The 18,705-nt window shown below is 40.3% G+C and overlaps 1 protein-coding gene across 26 annotated transcripts in view; it reads left to right on the top strand.

Moving 5' to 3' along the window:
* CDCA7L (cell division cycle associated 7 like) overlaps positions 1 to 18,705 on the top strand; it is a 47,762-nt gene that overhangs the window by 11,712 nt on the left and 17,345 nt on the right. Inside the window, exon 1 of one of the 26 annotated variants that reach the window (XM_069587649.1) lies at positions 6,866 to 10,133. The exons of 22 other annotated variants lie outside the window; for them this stretch is intronic. The gene's annotated coding sequence lies outside the window, so the exon portion shown is untranslated. Of the gene's footprint in view, positions 1 to 6,865; positions 10,134 to 18,705 lie in introns of those variants that run through there. 3 more of the 26 variants (XR_011256623.1, XM_069587647.1, XM_069587646.1) reach the window with 3 other exon arrangements.

Below are 18,705 nucleotides of genomic sequence, written 5' to 3'. Positions count from 1 at the left end.
GGATCGTATGATATTATGTGTTTATTTTTGGGGGAACTATGCAGTCCATGGGGTCGCTAAGAGTTGGACACGACTGAGAGACTTCCCTTTCACTTTTCACTTTCATGCGTTGGAGAAGGAAATGGCAACCCACTCCAGTGTTCTTGCCTGGAGAATCCCAGGGACAGGGGAGCCTGGTGGGCTGCTGTCCGTGGGGTCTCACAGAGTCGGACACGACTGAAGCGGCTTAGCAACTTAGCAGCAGCATCATATTGTTTGCCACAGTGGCTGCACACTTTTTTCATAACCACTAACAGTACTCAAATGTTCCAGTTTCTCTGCTTACTCAGAAACACTTGTTTTCTATTTTTTTGATAATAGCCATCCTGATGGGTGTGACATGATATCTCATTGTGGTCTTGATTTGCATTTCCCTAATGATTCATGATGTTGAGCATCTTTTCAGTTGCTTATTGGCCATTTGCATGTATTTGGAGAAATATCTAAGCCTTTTGCTAATACTTAAATTGGTGTTTGGTTGCGCTGTAAGAGTTCTTTCTATTTTCTGGATATTAACCCTGTATCAGATACATGATTTGCAAATATTTTCTCCCATTCTCTAGTTGTATTATTCATTCTCTTGGTAGTATCCTTTAGTGCAGAAAATTTTTTAATTTTGGTGAAGTCCAATCATATTATCTATATTCTTTTCCTGTTCTTGTCTGTGCATTTGGTGTCATATCCAAGTCATGAATTTTTCCATCTATGTTTTCTTCCAAGAAGGAAAGAGTTTTTATAGTTTTAGCTCTTAACATTTAGAGTCTTTGCATTTCTAGTTTTTTGTAGGTGGTGTAAGATAACGTTTCAGCTTCATTCTTTGCATGCGGAAATACAGTTTTTCCAGCATCCTTGGTTGAAGACTATCCTTTCCCCATTAAACAGTCTTAGGATCCTTGTCAAAAGTCATTTGACCGTCTAGTCAAGGGTTTATTTTGGGGTGCTGTGTTCTATTGCACTGATCTAAAAGTCCATCTTTGTACTAGGACTATACTGTTTGGATTAGTATAGTTTTGTAGTAAGTATTGAAATCAATTAAGTGTGAATACTCCCGTGAGGTTCTTCATTTTCAAGATTGTTTTGATTTTTCAGGGCCTCTTGAGATTCCACATGAATTTTAAGAAGGGCTTTTTTGTTTTTGCAAAAAAGTGTTACCATGATTCTGATGAGGATTGTGTTGGGTATATAGATAGTTTTGGGTAGTATTGTCATCTCAACATCATTAAATCTTCCAATCTATGAATATGTGATATCTTTCCATTTATTTATGTCTTCATTAATTTCATTCAGTGGTCTTTTATAGTTTTCAGTGTGTAAGTCTTCAGCCTCATGGCCCAAGTTAATTCCTAAGAGTTGTTTTTTTTTTCCTGATGCTCTGATAAATGGAATTTTTCCCGATTGTTCCTTGTTAGTGTATAGCAATGCTACTGATTTGATTTGAATTTGAAAAATAGTGATGATAGTTTCTATGGGATCTTTAGATGTTCTAAACACCTGCAAACAGTTTTAATGCTTTCTTTCCAATTTGGATGCATTTTATTTATTTTCATTGGATTATTGCTCAAATACTATGTTGAATAGAAGTGGTAAAGGTAGATGTTTTGTTCCTGATCATAGGAGAAAGTGTTAAGTCTTTCACCATTGAGTATATTAGCTGTGGGGTTTTCATATATGGCCTTTATCAGGTTGGTAATGATTCCTTCCATTGTTTGTGGAGCTTTTTAAAACCATGAAAAGATTGCCTGGTTTTGCTGTCAGAATAATAACCAGCCTCATAGAATGAGGTAAGAAGTGTTCTCTCCTCTTCACTTTTTTTTTTTTTTAAAGAATGTGAGAAGGATTGGTGTTAATTTTTTCTTTAAATGTTAAATAGAACTCTGTTCCTGGGATTTACTTTGTTGGAAGGTTTTTCATTATTGATTCAAATTCTTATTAGTTAGAAATCTGTTTAGGTTTTTTGTTTTTGAGGAATCAGTCTTGGAAGGTTGTGTGTTTTACCCATTTCATCTAGCTAATTTTTTGACATGTAATTGACCATAATACTCTTTTTTAAAAAATATGATGTGCTTGCTTTTCGCTTGGCTGGGTCTCGGCAGCTGCATTGAGGGGCTGCTCGCTAGCTGCGGTGCACGGGCTTCTCGTTGCAGTGGCTGCTCTGTGGCGCGCGGGCTCTGGAAAGCCTGGGGCTTAGCGGCTGCAGCACACAAGCTCGGCAGCCGTGGCTCCCGGGCTTCCGAGCACAGGCTTGGTAGCTGTGGTCCATGGGCACGGTTGCTGCCCGGCATGTGGGATCTCTGGATCGAGGATTGAACTCGTGCCTCCTACATGGGCAGGTGGATTCTTTACCACTGAGCTACCAGAGAAGCCCCTAATTATACATAAAGTACTGCTTTTGTTATCTTTGTTACTTCTGTAAAACTAGTAGTAATGCCTCTGCTTTATTTCAGCAATTTGGATTTTCTGTCTTTTTTCCGTAATCAGTCTGCCTAAAAGTTTGTCAGTTCTGTTATTGTCATAGAACTGATTTTTGGTTTTACTGAATTTTCTCTGTTGGTTTTCCGTTCTTTATCTGTGCTGTAATTTTTGTTTCCTTCCTTCTGAAACTTTGGGCTTAGTTACCGTACTTCTTCTAGTCCCTAATAATATAAGATCAGTTTGTTGGTTTGAGATCATTTTCAATATAAACGTTTGTATCTGTATATTTTTTCTTAGTATTGCTTTCTCTCCGTCACATAGGTTTTGGTATATTTTGCTTTCACTTCTTTGAAAATATTTTCTAATTTCCCTCGTGTTTTCTTCTTTGACCACTGGTTGTTGAAGAGTGTTATTTAATTTCTACTTATTTGTGAATTTTCCAGTTTTTCTTCTGTTGCTGATTTCTGGTTTTCTTCTATCATTATTACAAAGGTAGTTGATGTGATTTTAATCTTTTAAATTTATACTCACATGTTTTGTAGTGTCACAGACAGTCTTGGGGAGATTTCCATTTGCTCTTGAGGAAAATGTATATTCTGCTGTTATTGGGTGTTGTGTTGGGAGGAAGACGTATATTCTGCTATATATGTCTGCTAGTTCTAGTTGGTTTATAATGTTCAGTTCCTGTTTTTCCGTACTGATCTTCTCTCTGCTGTTTCTGTCCATTATTGAAAGTACAGTATTGAGGTCTCCAACTATTATTGTAGAATAACTTTTTTTTTTCCAATTCTGTCAGTGTTTTCTTTGTAGGTATTGAAGCTCTGATGTTTCATACATATTTATAATTATTGTATCTTGATGGGTTGATCCTTTATCAATGGGTAATGTCTCTTATAATTAATATCTACTTTATCTGATATTAGTCTCATTTTGGGTTACTGCTTCTGTTGAAGATCTTTTTCTGTTCTTTCACTTTCAACCTGTTTGTGTTTTTAGATCTGAAATAAGTCTCTTGTAGGCTGCATATGGTCGGATCCTGTCATGTAATTCATTGTGTTAATCTGTCTTTTGATTGTAGAGTTTAATCCTTTGTATTTAAAGTGATTGCTGATGGGGAAGGACTTTTACCGTTTTATTTTTGTTTTCTTATGTCTTCCAGCTTTTTTGACCCTCATTTCTTGGAGTTACTGCCTGTGTTTGTGTTCTGTTGATTTCATTGTAGTGGCATGTTTTGATTCCTTCTCATTTCCTCTTGTGTGTATTCTACAGATATTTTCTCTGTAGTTACCATGGGGATTACATATAATATTCTAAAATTAAGGCAGTTTAATTTGAATGATATCAATTTACATAAGTGGCATACAAAAGCTCTGTTCCTAGATAGTTCTGTTCCTTCTCCTTGTTGTTGATGTCACAAATGACATCTTCATGGATTGTGTACCCATAAACATAGATTTGGTTTTTTAATCCTGTTGAAAATAAAAAGTGCAGTTTCAAAACCAAATTTACATAATACCGAGTTTTATATTTGTGTTTTTACCTTTAACTGAAGACTGTATTTTTGTATGGCTTTAAGTTACTGTGTCCTTTCATTTCAGCTTGAAGGACTCTCTAGGATTTCTTGTGGGCAGGTCTAGTAGCAATGAACGCCCTCAACTTTTATTTGGTAACGTCTTAATTTCTTCCGCATTTTTGAAGGACAGTTTTTCCAGATACAGGATTCTTGGTTGACAATTTTTTTACTTTCAGCACAGATGTATTAATCTACTGCCTTCTGCTCTTCAAAATTTTTGAAGTGAAATCAGCTAGTAGTATTACAGAGAGTCCCTTGTTGTTATGAGTTGCTTTTCTCTTGCTGCTTTCAACATTCTCTTTTATCATTCCACAGTTTAATTAAAGTGTGCCTCAGTGTGGATCTCTTGGATTTATCCTACTTGGGATTTCTATAATTCATGTCTTTCATTAAATTTGGGAATTTTTTGGCTATTATTTTGTCAAGTCTCTTGATTCTTTTGCCTTCTCAATCTGAATTTGAATTTCTCTAGGGAGAAGGCAGTGGCACCCCACTCCAGTACTCTTGCCTGGAAAATCCCATGGATGGAGGAGCCTGGAAGCCTGCAGTCCATGGGGTCGTGAAGAGTCGGACACGACTGAGCGACTTCACTTTCACTTTTCACTTTCATGCATTGGAGAAGGAAATGGCAACCCACTCCAGTATTCTTGCCTGGAGAATCCCAGGGATGGGGGAGCCTGGTGGGCTGCCCTCTATGGGGTCACACAGAGTCGGACACGACTGAAGTGACTTAGCAGCAGCAGCAGGGAAATATTCAATTTAGTTATTGTATTTTCTCCAGAATTTGTTTCTTTTCCTTGTTATAATTTCTCTTTACTGATAGTATCCCGTTGCTTATATATCATTTTCTAGTTCTTTTTCTACCCTAGTTCTTTCTGTTTTCCTTTTGCTCTTTGAGCATATTTAAGGCGGTTATCTTTGTCTAGGGAGTCCCAGTCTGGTTCCTCAGGGACATCCATTTCTACCTATTATTTTGTTCCTTTGAATTTTGTTTAGTATGTGTTTCTTCTTTGCCAAAAGTTGGATGTTTGAGAAACTGCCACCTTTTGCAGTTTTTGAAGACTGGCTGTAATGCCAGGGAAACCATTCACTGGTTGGCTGGGTATGCTCTGAGCTCAGAAAGCTTAGTTAAGCTTTTCTCACATCTTTTTTGAGAATGTGTCTTTTGGACCTGTGTGTGACTTTGTCAGTTCTTCCATTTAGACAACTTCTTTGGACTATCTTAATTTCCCTAGAGGTTCTACCCAAGCTTCTCCTTGGGGCTTTAGATGGTCTGTTGTATTTCTCCATGCGTAAACTCTCATTCCCAGGCATCTGCAGGCCTGTAGGCCCCTACCGCTTCCATGAGCAATGGCTGGAGCTTTTCCTCACCCTAGAGTGAATTAGGTGAGACAGGGACCCTCGGGCAGCCCCCCTGACTGATTAGAAAGTTGCAGCAGCGTCTGCTTTACTGGTTTAAGGTAACTGGAAGGGAATTGGAAACTAGGCTGAAGCATCCTCTGGACCAAAAATTGCATTGTGAACGGAATGGAGCGAGGATGAATAATAAAAATGCCACCGAAGTTCCTACCATTTGGAAGGTGAATATTTCTTCTTTCTTTTCTCTTTCCCTTGAATTTCGATTTTATATTGGGCTATAGTTGATTCACAGTGTTGTGCTAGTTTAAGGTGTACATCAAATGATTCATTTATACATAGATACGGGTCTCTTGTTTTTCAAGCTCTTTTCCCATTTAGGTTACTCCAGAATACTGAGCAGAGTCCCTTGTGCTGTATAGTAGGTCTGTGTTGTCACTTTTAAATATAGTAGTGTGTATATGTCAGTCCGAATGCTCAATCTATCCCCTGCCCTGTGCTTGCCCCCTGATAACTATTAAGTTCATTCTCTTAAGTCTGTTTCTGTTCTGTAAATAAGTTCATTTGTATCATTTCTTTTTAGATTCCACAGTTAAATGATATATGATTATTTGTCTGACTTCATTTACTATGATAATTCCTAAGTCCATCCATGTTGCTGCAGATGGCATTACTTCATTTTTTATGGCTTAGTAATATTCCATTGTATATATGTATCATGTTTTCTTTATCCATTTATCTTTCAGTAGAAATTTAGTTGTTTCCATGTCTTGGCTGTTGTGAGTAGTGCTGCTGTGAACTTAGGGGTACACGTATCTCTTTGAATTATAGTTTTGTCTGGGTACATGCCCAGGAGTGGGATTGCTAGGTCATATGGTAATTCTGAGTTTTTCTGGGGAACCTCTATACTGTTTTCCATTGTGACTGCATCAGCTTACATTGCCACCAACACTGTAGGAGGTTTTCCTTTTCTACACTCCCTCTCCAGCATTTGTTATTTGGAGACTTTTTAATGATGACTGTTCTGACCGGTCTGAGGTGATGTCTCGTTGTAGTTTTGATTTACATTTCCCTAATAATTATTCATGAACATCTTTTCATGTGCCTACTGACCATCTGTATGTCTTTGGGGAAATGTCTATTAAGACCTGACCATTTTCAGTTGGGTTGTTTGGTTTTTGTTACTCAGTTATAAAAGCTATTTGTATATTTTGTTTAAGCCCTTGTTGGTTGCATCGTTTGCAAATACTTTCTCCCATTCCATAGGTTGTCTTTTCCTTTTTTTAAAATCATTTCCTTTGCTGTGCAAAAGCTTATAGGTTTGATTAGACCCCATTTATTTGTTTTTATTTCCATTATTCTAATGGATCCACAAAGAGACTGTTGCAGTTTATGTCAAAGAATATTCTCTTGTTTTCCTCTAAGATATTTTTAGTATCCAGTCTTACATTTAGGTCTTTAATCCATTTCGTGTTTTATTTTTGTGTATGACGTTGAAGAATATTCTGGTTTTTTCTACATGTGGCTGTCCAGATTTTCCAGCATCACTTATTGAAGAGGCTGTCTTCTCTCTGTTGTATCTTCTTGCCTCCTTTGTTGAAGATTCATTGACCGTTGGTGTATGGTTTTTTCCCCTGGGCTTTCTATCCTGCTACATTGGTTTGTATTTCTTTTTCTGTACCAGTGTCATATTGCTTTGATTACTGTAGCTTTGTAGTATAGCCTGAAGTCAGGGACCCTGATTCCCTCATCTCCGTTTTTCTTAAGATTGCTTTGGCTATTTGGTGTCTTTTGTGTCTCTATAGAAATTTAATTTCTTTTTGTTGTTGTTCTGGTTCTGTGAGAAATGCCATTGGTAAGTTGATAGGTATTGCATTGAGGCTGTAGATTGCCTTGGGTTGTATAGTCATTTGGACAGTGTTGATTCTTCCAGTCCAGGGACATGGTATATCTTTCCACCTGTGTTATCTTCGGTTTCTTTCATCAGCATTTTACAGCTTTCAAGGTATAGGTTTTTCGCTTCCATAAGTAAGATTCACAGCTGTTTGTAAGGCCTCCCCAGACAGCCATTTTGCTTTCTTGCATTTCTTTTCCATGGGGATGGTCTTGATCCCTGTCTCCTGTACAGTGTCACGAACCTCATTCCATAGTTCATCAGGCACTCTATCTATCAGATCTAGTCCCTTAAATCTATTTCTCACTTCCACTGTATAATCAGAAGGGATTTGATTTAGGTCATACCTGAATGGTCTAGGAGTTTTCCCTACTTTCTTCAATTTAAGTCTGAATTTGGCAATAAGGAGTTCATGATCTGAGCCACAGTCAGCTCCCGGTCTTGTTTTTGTTGACTGTATAGAGCTTCTCCATCTTTGGCTGCAGAGAATATAATCAGTCTGATTTTGGTGTTGACCATCTGGTGATGTCCATGTGTAGAGTCTTCTTTTGTGTTGTTGGAAGAGGGTGTTTGCTATGACCAGTGCATTTTCTTGGCAGAACTCTATTAGTCTTTGCCCTGCTTCCTTCCGCATTCCAAGGCCAAATTTGCCTGTTACTCCCGGTGTTTCTTGACTTCCTACTTTGGCATTCCAGTCCCCTATAATGAAAAGGACATCTTTTTGGGGTGTTAGTTCTAAAAGGCCTTGTAGGTCTTCATAGAACCGTTCAACTTCAGCTTCTTCATCATTACTGGTTGGGGCATAGACTTGGATAACTGTGATATTGAATGGTTTGCCTTGGAGATGAACAGAGATCATTCTGTCATTTTTGAGATTGCATCCAAGTACTGCATTTCAGACTCTTTTGTTGACCATGATGACTACTCCATTTCTTCTGAGGGATTCCTGCCCAAGATAGTAGATATAATGGTCATCTGAGTTAAATTCACCCATTCCAGTCCATTTTAGTTCGCTGATTCCTAGAATGTCAACGTTCACCCTTGCCATCTCTTGTTTGACCACTTCCAATTTGCCTTGGTTCATGGACCTGACATTCCAGCTTCCTATGCAATATTGCTCTTACAGCATCGGATCTTGCTTCTATCACCAGTCACATCCACAGCTGGATATTGTTTTTGCTTTGGCTCCATCCCTTCATTCTTTCTGGAGTTATTTCTCCACTGATCTCCAGTAGCATATTGGGCACCTAATGACCTGGGGAGTTCCTCTTTTGGTATCCTATCATTTTGCCTTTTCATACTGTTCATGGGGTTCTCAAGGCAAGAATACTGATGTGGTTTGCCATTCCCTTCTCCAGTGGACCACATTCTGTCAGGCCTCTCCACCATGACCCGCCCGTCTTGGGTTGCCCCATAGGCATGGCCTGGTTTCATTGAGTTAGACAAGGCTGTGGTCCTAGTGTGATAAGATTCACTAGTGTTCTGTGAGTATGGTTTCAGTGTGTCTGCCCTCTGATGCCCTCTTGAAACACCTACCATCTTACTTGGGTTTCTCTTACCTTGGTGTGGGGTATCTCTTCACGGCTGCTCCAGCAAAGCACAGCTGCTGCTCCTTACGTTGGACGAGGGGTATCTCCTTACTGCCACAGTTCCTGACCCCAGTACGTGAACCGTGAACTCCCTGATGTTCAAGCTGGTTTTAGAAAAGGCAGAAGAACCACAGATCAAATTGCCAACATCTGCTGGATCATGGAAAAAGCAAGAGAGTTCCAGAAAAACATCTGTTTCTGCTTTATTGACTATGCCAAAGCCTTTGACTGTGTGGATCACAACAAACTGTGGAAAATTCTGAAAGAGATAGGAATACCAGACCACCTGACCTGCCTCTTGAGAAATCTGCATGCAGGTCAGGAAGCAACAGTTAGAACTGGACATGGAACAACAGACTGGTTCCAAATAGGAAAAGGAGTACGTCAAGGCTGTATATTGTCACCCTGCTTATTTAACTTCTATGCAGAGTACATCATGAGAAACACTGGACTGGAAGAAACACAAGCTGGAATCAAGATTGCTGGGAGAAATATCAATAACCCTTATGGCAGAAAGTGAAGAGGAGCTAAAAAGCCTCTTGATGAAAGTGAAAGAGGAGAGTGAAAAGTTGGCTTAAAGCTCAACATTCAAAAAACGAAGATCATGGCATCTGGTCCCATCACTTCATGGGAAATAGATGGGGAAACAGTGGAAACAGTGTCAGACTTTATTTTCTTGGGCTCCAAAATCACTGCAGATGGTGACTGCAGCCATGAAATTAAAAGATGCTTACTCCTTGAAAGAAAAGTTATGATCAACCTAGACAACATATTAAAAAGCAGAGATATTACTTTGCCGACTAAGGTCCATCTAGTCAAGGCTATAGTTTTTCCATTGGTCATGTATGGATGTGAGAGTTGGACTGTGAAGAAAGCTCAGCGCCAAAAAATTGATGCTTTTGAACTGTGGTGTTGGAGAAGACTCTTGAGAGTCCGTTGGACTGCAAGGAGATCCAACCAGTCCATTCTGAAGGAGATCAGCCCTGGGATTTCTTTGGAAGGAATGATGCTAAAGCTGAAGCTCCGGTAATTTGGCCACCTCACGCGAAGAGTTGACTCATTGGAAAAGACTCTGATGCTGGGAGGGATTGGGGTCAGGAGGAGAAGGGGACGACCAAGGATGAGATGGCTGGATGGCATCACTGACTCGATGGACGTGAGTCTGAGTGAACTCCGGGAGTTGGTGATGGACAGGGAGGCCTGGCGTGCTGCGATTCATGGGGTCGCAAAGGGTCGGACACAACTGAGCGACTGAACTGAACTGAACTAAGTAAGTTTATTCATAGGTATTTTATTCTTTTTATGTGATGGTACATGGGGTTGTTTATTCAATTTCTCTTTCTGATCTCTTGTTGTTATTATATAGAAATGTAATAGATTCTATGTATTAATCTTGTATCCTGCAGTTTTACCTAATTCATTGATGAGCTCTGATGTTTTCTGTAGCATTGTTAGGATTTTCTATGTGTAATATCATATCATCTGCAAACAGTGACAGTGTTACTTCTTCATTTCCAATTTGGATTTTTAAAAATTTCTTCTCTGATTGCCAAGGCTAGGCCTTGCAAAACTATGTTGAATAACAGTGGTGGGAGTGGACATTCTTGCTTTGTTTCTGATCTTGGAGGAAATGCTTTCAGCTTTTCAGCATTTAAAACGCTGTTAGTTGTAGGTTCGTTATACATGTGGCCTTTATTATGTTGAGGCAGGTTCTTTCTATGCCCCCTTTCTGTGAAGTTTTTATAAATGGGTGTTGTATTTTGTCAAAAGCATGTTCTACATCTGTTGAGATGATCATATGATTTTTATTCAGCAATTTGTTAATGCAGAATATCACACTGATGGATTGGTGATGTTGAAAAACCCGTGCATTCCTGGGGTAAGCCCTACTTGATCATGGTGCTTCATCCTTCTAATGTGTTGTTGAATTCGGTTTGCTAGTATTTTGTTGAGGAGTTACATCCATGATCATCGGTGATATTGGCCTGTAATTTTCTCTTTTTGTGATATCTTTGGTTTTGGTGGGTGACAGAATGAGTTTGGGAGTGTTCCTTCCTCTGCAATTTTTTGGAATAGTTTTAGAAGGATAGGTGTCAACTCTTACCTAAATGAGTGTTTGATAGAATTTGCCTGTGAAACCATCAGGTTCTACATTTTTGTTGTTGAGTTTTTTTAATCACAGTTTCAATTTCAGTACTTGTGATAGGTCTGTTCATATTTGCTATTTCTTCCTGGTTCAGTTTGGAGAGATGGAACCTTTCTAAGAATTTGTCCATTTCTTTTGGGTTGTACATTGCATTGGCATATAGTTGCTTGTGTTAATCTGTTATGAGTCTTTATATTTTTGTGATGTCAGTTGTAACATCTCTTTTTTCATTCTAATTTTATTGATTTTAGCCTTCTCCCTTTTTTCTTAATGAGTCTGGCTAAAGATTTCTTGATATTATGTTTTCAGAGAACCAACTTTTAGTTTCACTGGTCTTTTCTATTGTTTTCTTCATCTCTATTTCATTTATTTCTGCTCTGATCTTAAAGACTTCTTTCTTTCTACTAACTTGGGACTTTGTTCCTTTTTTCTCTGGCTGCTCTAGGGTATAAGGTTAGGTTGTTTCTTTGAGATCTTTCTTGCTTCCTGAGGTAAGATTGCATTGCTATAAATTTCCTTCTCAGAACTGCTTCTGTTGCATCCATAGGTTTTGGATTATGTTTTTGTTGTCATTTGTCTCTAGGTGTTTTTAAAAATTTCCTCTTTGATTTCTTCAGTGATCCATTGATTCTTTCTGCCTCCACGAATGTTTATGCTTTTGGTTTCTTTATTCTCTTAATTTCTAATCTTGCAGCATTGTGGTTGGAAAAGATGCTTGATGTAGTATAAATTTTCTCAAGTTTGGCAAGACTTGTTTTGTGCCCCACCATGTGATCAGTCCTGGAGACTGTTCCAGGTGCACTTGAAAACAATGTGTATTCTGCTGTTTGGAGATGGGATGCTCTATAAATATCAGTGAAGTCCATCTGGTCTTTTGTGTCATTTAAGGCCTGTGTTTCCTTATTGGTTTTTCTGTATAGATGATTAGTCCACTGATGAGGACTAATAGTGAGGTGTTAAAAGTCCCTCACTGTTGTTGTGTTACTGTTGAATTCTCCTTTTATGGCTGTTAGTATTTGTTTTGTATATTGAAGTGCTCTTATTTTGCTGCTGCTGCTGCTAAGTCGCTTCAGTCGTGTCTGACTCTGTGTGACCCCATAGATGGCAGCCCACCGGGCTCCCCCGTCCCTGGGAGTCTCCAGGCAAGAACCCTGGAGTGGGGTGCCGTTGCCTTCTCCAGTGCTCTTATCTTGGGTGCATGTATATTTACAAGTGTTGTATCTTCTTGGATTGATCCTTTGATCGTATGTAATGTCCTTCCTCGTGTCTTGTAACAGTCCATATTTTAAAGTCTGTTTTGTCTGATCAGAGTATTGCCACTCCAGCTTCATTTTGATTTCCGTATGCATGGGATGTCTGTTTCCATCCCCTTTCTTTTAAGTCTGTGTGTGTCCCTAGGTCTGAAGTGAGTCTTGTAGACAGCGAATGTACAGCCGTGTGTGTTGTATCCATTCAACCAGTCTGTGTCTTTTGGTTGGAGCATTTAAACCATTTAATTGAAGGTAAGTATCGATATGTGTGTTCCTATTGCCCTTTTCTTGTTTTGGGGGTTGTGTTTGAGCCATTATCCCCTCGGCAGGCGGTGTGACCAGTGTTGTGGTGACCAGGCCTGAACTGGCCTCCCCTTTGCTGTGATTGTCACTGCCCTGTCGGAGGTGGGTCTGCTCCCTAGATGTTGGAGTGGAAATCCCCAGATCTGTTTCTTGTCTGTTTCTGATCCTCAGTGTGAGGTAGGCAAGATTGGAGCACGCCAACAGGAAGGAAAGCTACTGAGTATCCCTCCTCTGGAACTGTTTACCTGTTGTATGAGCTTTCGATTACACTGTTGCTGGCCCTGCTCTCAGCCCCACCTTAACTGTGGGCAATTACAGAATTGGCCCTGGTGTCTTTCAGACGTTGTTTTCACTAGGCCACCAGCACAGATCCGCTGAAGTCAGGTTCCTGGATTTGGAACAGTGATCATAGATCTGGACCCACTGTGGGCTCTGTGAGAGCAGCTCAGACTCGGGTCTGGCTCAGCCCCCATGTGTACATGCCCGCGAAGTCTACAGCTGCGAAAGCTAGCACCCTCTTGGCTATGGGAGCATTTATTGTCCTTCTAGATGTTCTGTAGGTGCTGAGTTTATGAAGCCAGTTGCAGGTCACCCAGTTGTGGGGTATCAGTTTGTGATTTGCATAGCTAGCCACATGGGGGTCTTTTTTGTCATTTGGTGCCTGAGGTCTCTGCTGGCGTTCAGCCGGTGTTCTGTGAGAATTGTCCCATCTGTAGATGTGTGCTTGGTGCCTTGTGTGGAGAGGTGAACTCCACGTCCTCCTACTCCCCCACCATCTTGAGTCCTGATGTTTTTTCCTCGATATTTTTGCCTTTTCCGAAATGTTACTTAGGTGTATTCAGACAATGTGCAGTCTTTTTCACTTGGCAGAGTAATGAGATTTACTCGTGGTGGTGGTGTGTTTATCACTAATTTATTATTATTATTTTTTTGCTGAGTTAAATCCTGTGGTGTGGTTGTTCCACAGTTTGTTTATCCATTCTCTAGTTGACTTGGATTGTTTGTTGGTTTGAGAATAAAACTGCTAACTGTAAGTTTTGTGTGAACATAACTTTGGTTTTACTTGGGTGACACCTAGGAGCAGGGTTGTGGGATCATGTGCTGAGTGTATATTTAGCTTTATAAGAAACTTCCGAATGGTTTTCCAAAGTGGCCATGTGATTTTGCATTTCTGCCAACAGTTTATGAAAGTGCCAGTTGCCCCACATCCTTGTCAGCCCTTGGTATTGTCAGGTTTTCAAAGCTAAGGTTTTTCCAGTGGTCATGTGTGGATGTGAGAGTTGGACCATAAAGAAAGCCGAGCGCCCAAGAACTGATGCTTTTGAACTGTGGTGTTGGAGAAGACTCTTGAGAGTCCCTTGGACTGCAGGGAGATCCAACCAGTCCATCCAAACGAGATCAGTCCTGGGTGTTCATTGGAAGAACTGATGCTGAAGCTGAAACTCCAATACTTTGGCCACCTGATGTGAAGAGCTGACTCATTTGAAAAGACTCTGATGTTGGAAAGATTGAAGGCAGGAGAAGAGAACAACAGGTTGAGGTGGTTGGGTGACATCACCGACTGGATGGACATGAGTTTGAGCAAGCTCCAGGAGTTAGAGATGGACAGGGAAGCCTGGCGTGTTGCAGTCCATGGGATCACAAAGAGTCAGACATGACTGACTGAACTGAACTGAATTTCTGATAGGTAGATAGTTATATCTCACTATAGTTTTAATTTGCATTTTTGTAATGACTGTGGATGTCTTTTCTTGTGCTTATCTGCCATCCATTTATCTTTGGTGAAATGTCTGCTTACCTCTTTTGTGTGTTTTTAAATTGGGTTATTTGTTTATATTGTTAAGTTCTTGAGAGTTCTATATATATTCTGAGTATAGGTCCTTTATCAGATGAATGATTTGCAGGTATTTTCTCCTGTTGGCTTTTCATTCCCTTTAGAGTGTTTATTGAAGAGGAGACACTCTTAATTTAAATTGTCTAGTTTATACATTTAGAAAATCTGTATTGTGCTTGGTGTGTTATCTAAGAACCCAAGGTCACAAAGATTGCTCCTTTGTGAAACAATAGAAGTGTTACTGTTTTAGTTGTTATATTTAGGTCTGATCCACATTGAGTCGTGTAAACAGTGCATAGCATGTACACTTCTTATGAACAAACTGATTTAATCATAAGAGATTTAAGGAAATGGCATTGTTTATGGAGCAGTGATATGAAACAGCACCCTTTGTGGAGGCTTGAAGGAATGCTTTCCTCTGTGTAAAGGCTCTCCTTACACAGATGCAAGATAGTAGACCCTACAAATTCTGCTGTCCTTGCTATCAAAATTACTTTCAGAACAGTTTTTCAGAATAAGACTGTAGTAGCGCACACACATACATTGCTTTTGTACTGCTCCTTAGGGCTTAAAATGAGTCTTGTTTCCAGGTGAAATACACACTAGTGTTCCTAGAAAAAGAAACAGTTTCTGACGCTTCATAAAAATCAGGTCTCCAGTAAATTGGTTTTAAAGAGAATCTCAGTTTATTTTCCTTCATAAACTAATAGATGATAAATACGTTTCTCCTGACTGGGTGGTGTTTTTTGTTGTTTTAATCCAGAAAGAATAAATTTAAATATCCTTGAGATGCAGAAAAGTCTTGATTTAGAAAATTTTACCCGATTTTAAAATTTCTTTATTTCTATGAATTTGTGGATGCTGCTTATCAGTTACTCGTATTTATCGAGGACCTCTGAGTATACACAACTCTATTCTTGCTGCTGGAGTGGGGCAGGGTGAGAAAGACAGATGCCAGCAAGATCCAGAGTGTGCCATGAGGATTACCTGCCTGTAGGAAGGAGGTTAAAATTTATACAAGAGTAGTTACTGTGAAATCGGAAAAGTCACATCCCTTAAGACCGGAACAGAAAATGAACTGGACCTTTTATACTCAAAGCATGTTCTGCAGACCAGAGCATGGGAGCTTGTTAGAAATGCAGAATACCAGGCCTCTGGTGTGCTTTTTGTTGTTGTTGTTTTTTTCATTTTACTGAGGTTTAATTGACCTATAACAGTGTTACTTTCAAGGGGTGCAGTGTAATGATTCAGTATTTATAAGAGTTTACAATATTCCACTGTGTGTGTTTATGACATCTTGTTTATTCCACTGTGTGTGTTTATGACGTCTTGTTTATCCATTCATCTGTTGATGGACACTTGGATTGCCTCTGCTTTGTAGCTTTTGAGAATAGTACTACTGTGAACAAGGAAAGGGTCATTTTTCTCTACAATATCTTTACATTAGTTTTTGGCTGCACGGGGTCTTCGCTGTTGCACACGGGCTTTCTCCAGTTGTGATGAGCGGGGACTGCTCTCCAGTTGGGATCTGTGAGCTTCTCATTGCAGTGGCTTCTCTTGTTCTGGAGCGTTGACTCTAGGGTGTACAGGCTTAGCTGCTCCTCGACATGTGGGATCTTCCCGGACCAGAGACGGAACCTGTGTTTCCCGCATTGGTAGGTGGACTCTTAACTGCTGGACCACCAAGGAAGTCCCAGGAAAGGGCTATTTTTAATTTAAAGTTTTTCTTTTAATTTTCTTAACACTTTGGTGTCCAGTACTTCCACTGCCAGGCACTAGTTAGAAAGATTGTCAGTAACATTTGAAATTTTGACTTTTAAAATGTCCTTGGCTTTCTGCAAAGCACCATGAGTTCTGCCACGCGCCTTCCCTGAATGAGTTTAGATCCAGCCTGTTAATCTTGGGTCCTTAGAATTGGAAGCTGACATTTTATACCTGAGAGATTTCTCACCAAGACTAAAGTTCCTCAGTTCTCTGGGGAGGTTGGAGGCTGAGCATACTGGAGCCCCACGACTTGGTGGCTTTGCTCTGCTGGGGTGCGGGAGTGACCATCCTTCCTGGACTTGAGTCAGCACTGTGCCGCGCAGCCTTTCCCTGAGCAGCTGGTCATTCCCGCCTGCTTGGTTCCAAAGCCTGTTGAGTTTGAGTTCTTTGTTCCCAGAGATGAGCCCCAAGGTAGTTTGCAGGGCAAGTTGAGTGAAGTCTGCAGTCGTTTCTGAAGAGGTGCAGTGAACGGGACTACTTTGTATGTAGGTGCTCAGAAATTCTGGGAGAAAGTCTCTTAATTCCTCTTGGATAAAAAGGTGGCAGCTTGCATCTTTTGACCCCATGCACCTTTCCTAGGAAACACACATTCCCTGGGGAAATGCCTACAAGATGAGATGTTTGCAAGGATTTATTGATGACCTGCTTTAGGCCAGGCCCATGTCAGGTGCTGAGAACTCCACCCTAGCGTCTTTGTTCCCGTCACAGAATTGAATCTAGGGGCCCCCAGTTGACCTTTGAGGATACATTGTTATCTCAACAGGGACAGAGTGAACAGACACATAGAGTGTATATGAAAGGAAAGGGAAAAAATGGCTGTTTTTTAAAAAATTTTGTTGTTTAATCGCTCAGTTATGTTTGACTCTCTGCCACCCCATGGACTGTAGCCTTCCAGGGTCCTCCATCCATAGGAATTCTCCAAGCAGGAATACTGGAGTGAGTTGCCATTCCCTTCTCCAGGGGATCTTTCCAACCCAGGGATCGAACCAAGGTCTCCTGCATTGGCAGGTGGATTCTCTACCATCTGAACCATAAATACGCAGAATAGCATCTTTTGTTACTCTTTGCAGTTGAGACTTCTGAGGCTCAGTAGAGTCACACAACCTATTCCAGGTCACATAGCTATGAAAATAAGTCTTTTCACTTTTGAAAAGAATTTTGCTTACTTTCTGGTTGGCTAGACTGCATTTATCCTAATATTATGCAAGATCAACTACTGTAAGTATAACGCACTAGTTGGGAATATGTAATGTTTTCAGTTTTTTGCTTTTATATTTTTGGTAAGTTTTGATGTGTCTTTTGATTGGCATTGTAATCAGGTGGAACAGAAGCTTTGGGGAAAGGTCTGTGTGCTCTGTCCAGGCTACATAATAGCTGTTGAATGGATCACTGCCGAGTGGAACGGGGGAGTGACAAACCCTGGGGCCTGCAGTGTTGACCTGTGTAGCTGGTCTCACATTAGAGGCATGTCCCTGAGAATCCTCCTTCATCAGCTCCTTTGGGTCCCTCGCATGTGATCCTTGCCGCCTTGGTTGCCTCTGTTAGTTTGTTGCACTGAAGACGCTTGGATATGTCACAGACTTTTGTTAAATCCCAGGGCTTATGACTGTCTGAACTGCTTCTCTTAATGCCTTTTGAAGTTGGGCAGCAAGAAACGAAGAGCCCTGCATGCCCCAAGAGTGTGTAGTGCTCTGCTCTTCAGAAAGTGCGTTCTTTGCTTCTGGCCCTCATGGGTAATCACAGCCTTGCTCTGGGCACCCCTGGAGCAGATGCAGGAGGAGGAGCAGGGCAGACCCAGCTCACCGCAGTGGCGGCTGTGACGGTGGCCCCGGGCTACTGCGATTGACTGTGGATGCAGTTTGTTTATATCACCAGCATCTCCACTCCTTACACGTGTCTCCCGTAAGCCATTCATTGGGTGCTCCTTCTTCTTAACTCTTTATGTCAAAGCAGGCTTCTGGGCCAGCGGGGTTTTTTGATTCATAGAATGATGATAAGTCAAAAAGTGCCACTTAAGGGACTGAACTCAATGGCTGTTATGTAAAGTCTAACATACTTCCGTAAGTATCATCTGTGTTTCTCTGCTAAGAGTATTTTCTTGGTTGTATTGGTTCTGATGACTAAACAACAGTAAAACATGTCTTTGAAAAGACAAAGGAGCTAAACACTGTTAAATTCACCTTCTTAAAAGGAGGAAGAGTTTTAATTTTTCTCCCAAGAACCATCTCAGATTTAGGCTCTTTTTTTTTAGGAGCATCTTAGCATAAATATTAACAGTATTTTTCCTGTTGTTAGTGGAACTCTAATTCTGTAAGTGTCTGTCTCTTGAAGTGATTTCATTAGATGGTTTGTAATTAACTGTTTGACATCATTAATCTTGTATTCGGAGTCTGGATTTGTGTTCTCTGGAAGCCAAGTGTTAAACTTCCTTTGGTTGAACCATTGGCCGTCTAATCATTGTTACACAGGAGGCATTAAAATCATGATAAAAATGAGCAGTTAGGGATTAGTGATCTCTCAGATGAACCTGACTGTTAAATTAATT

The sequence above is a fragment of the Ovis canadensis genome, chromosome 4 (genome assembly GCF_042477335.2).
Source record: "Ovis canadensis isolate MfBH-ARS-UI-01 breed Bighorn chromosome 4, ARS-UI_OviCan_v2, whole genome shotgun sequence".
Taxonomy (NCBI): domain Eukaryota; kingdom Metazoa; phylum Chordata; class Mammalia; order Artiodactyla; family Bovidae; genus Ovis; species Ovis canadensis.
Note: the sequence above shows the minus strand (reverse complement) of the source record. Positions and strands in the feature narration are given on the sequence as shown.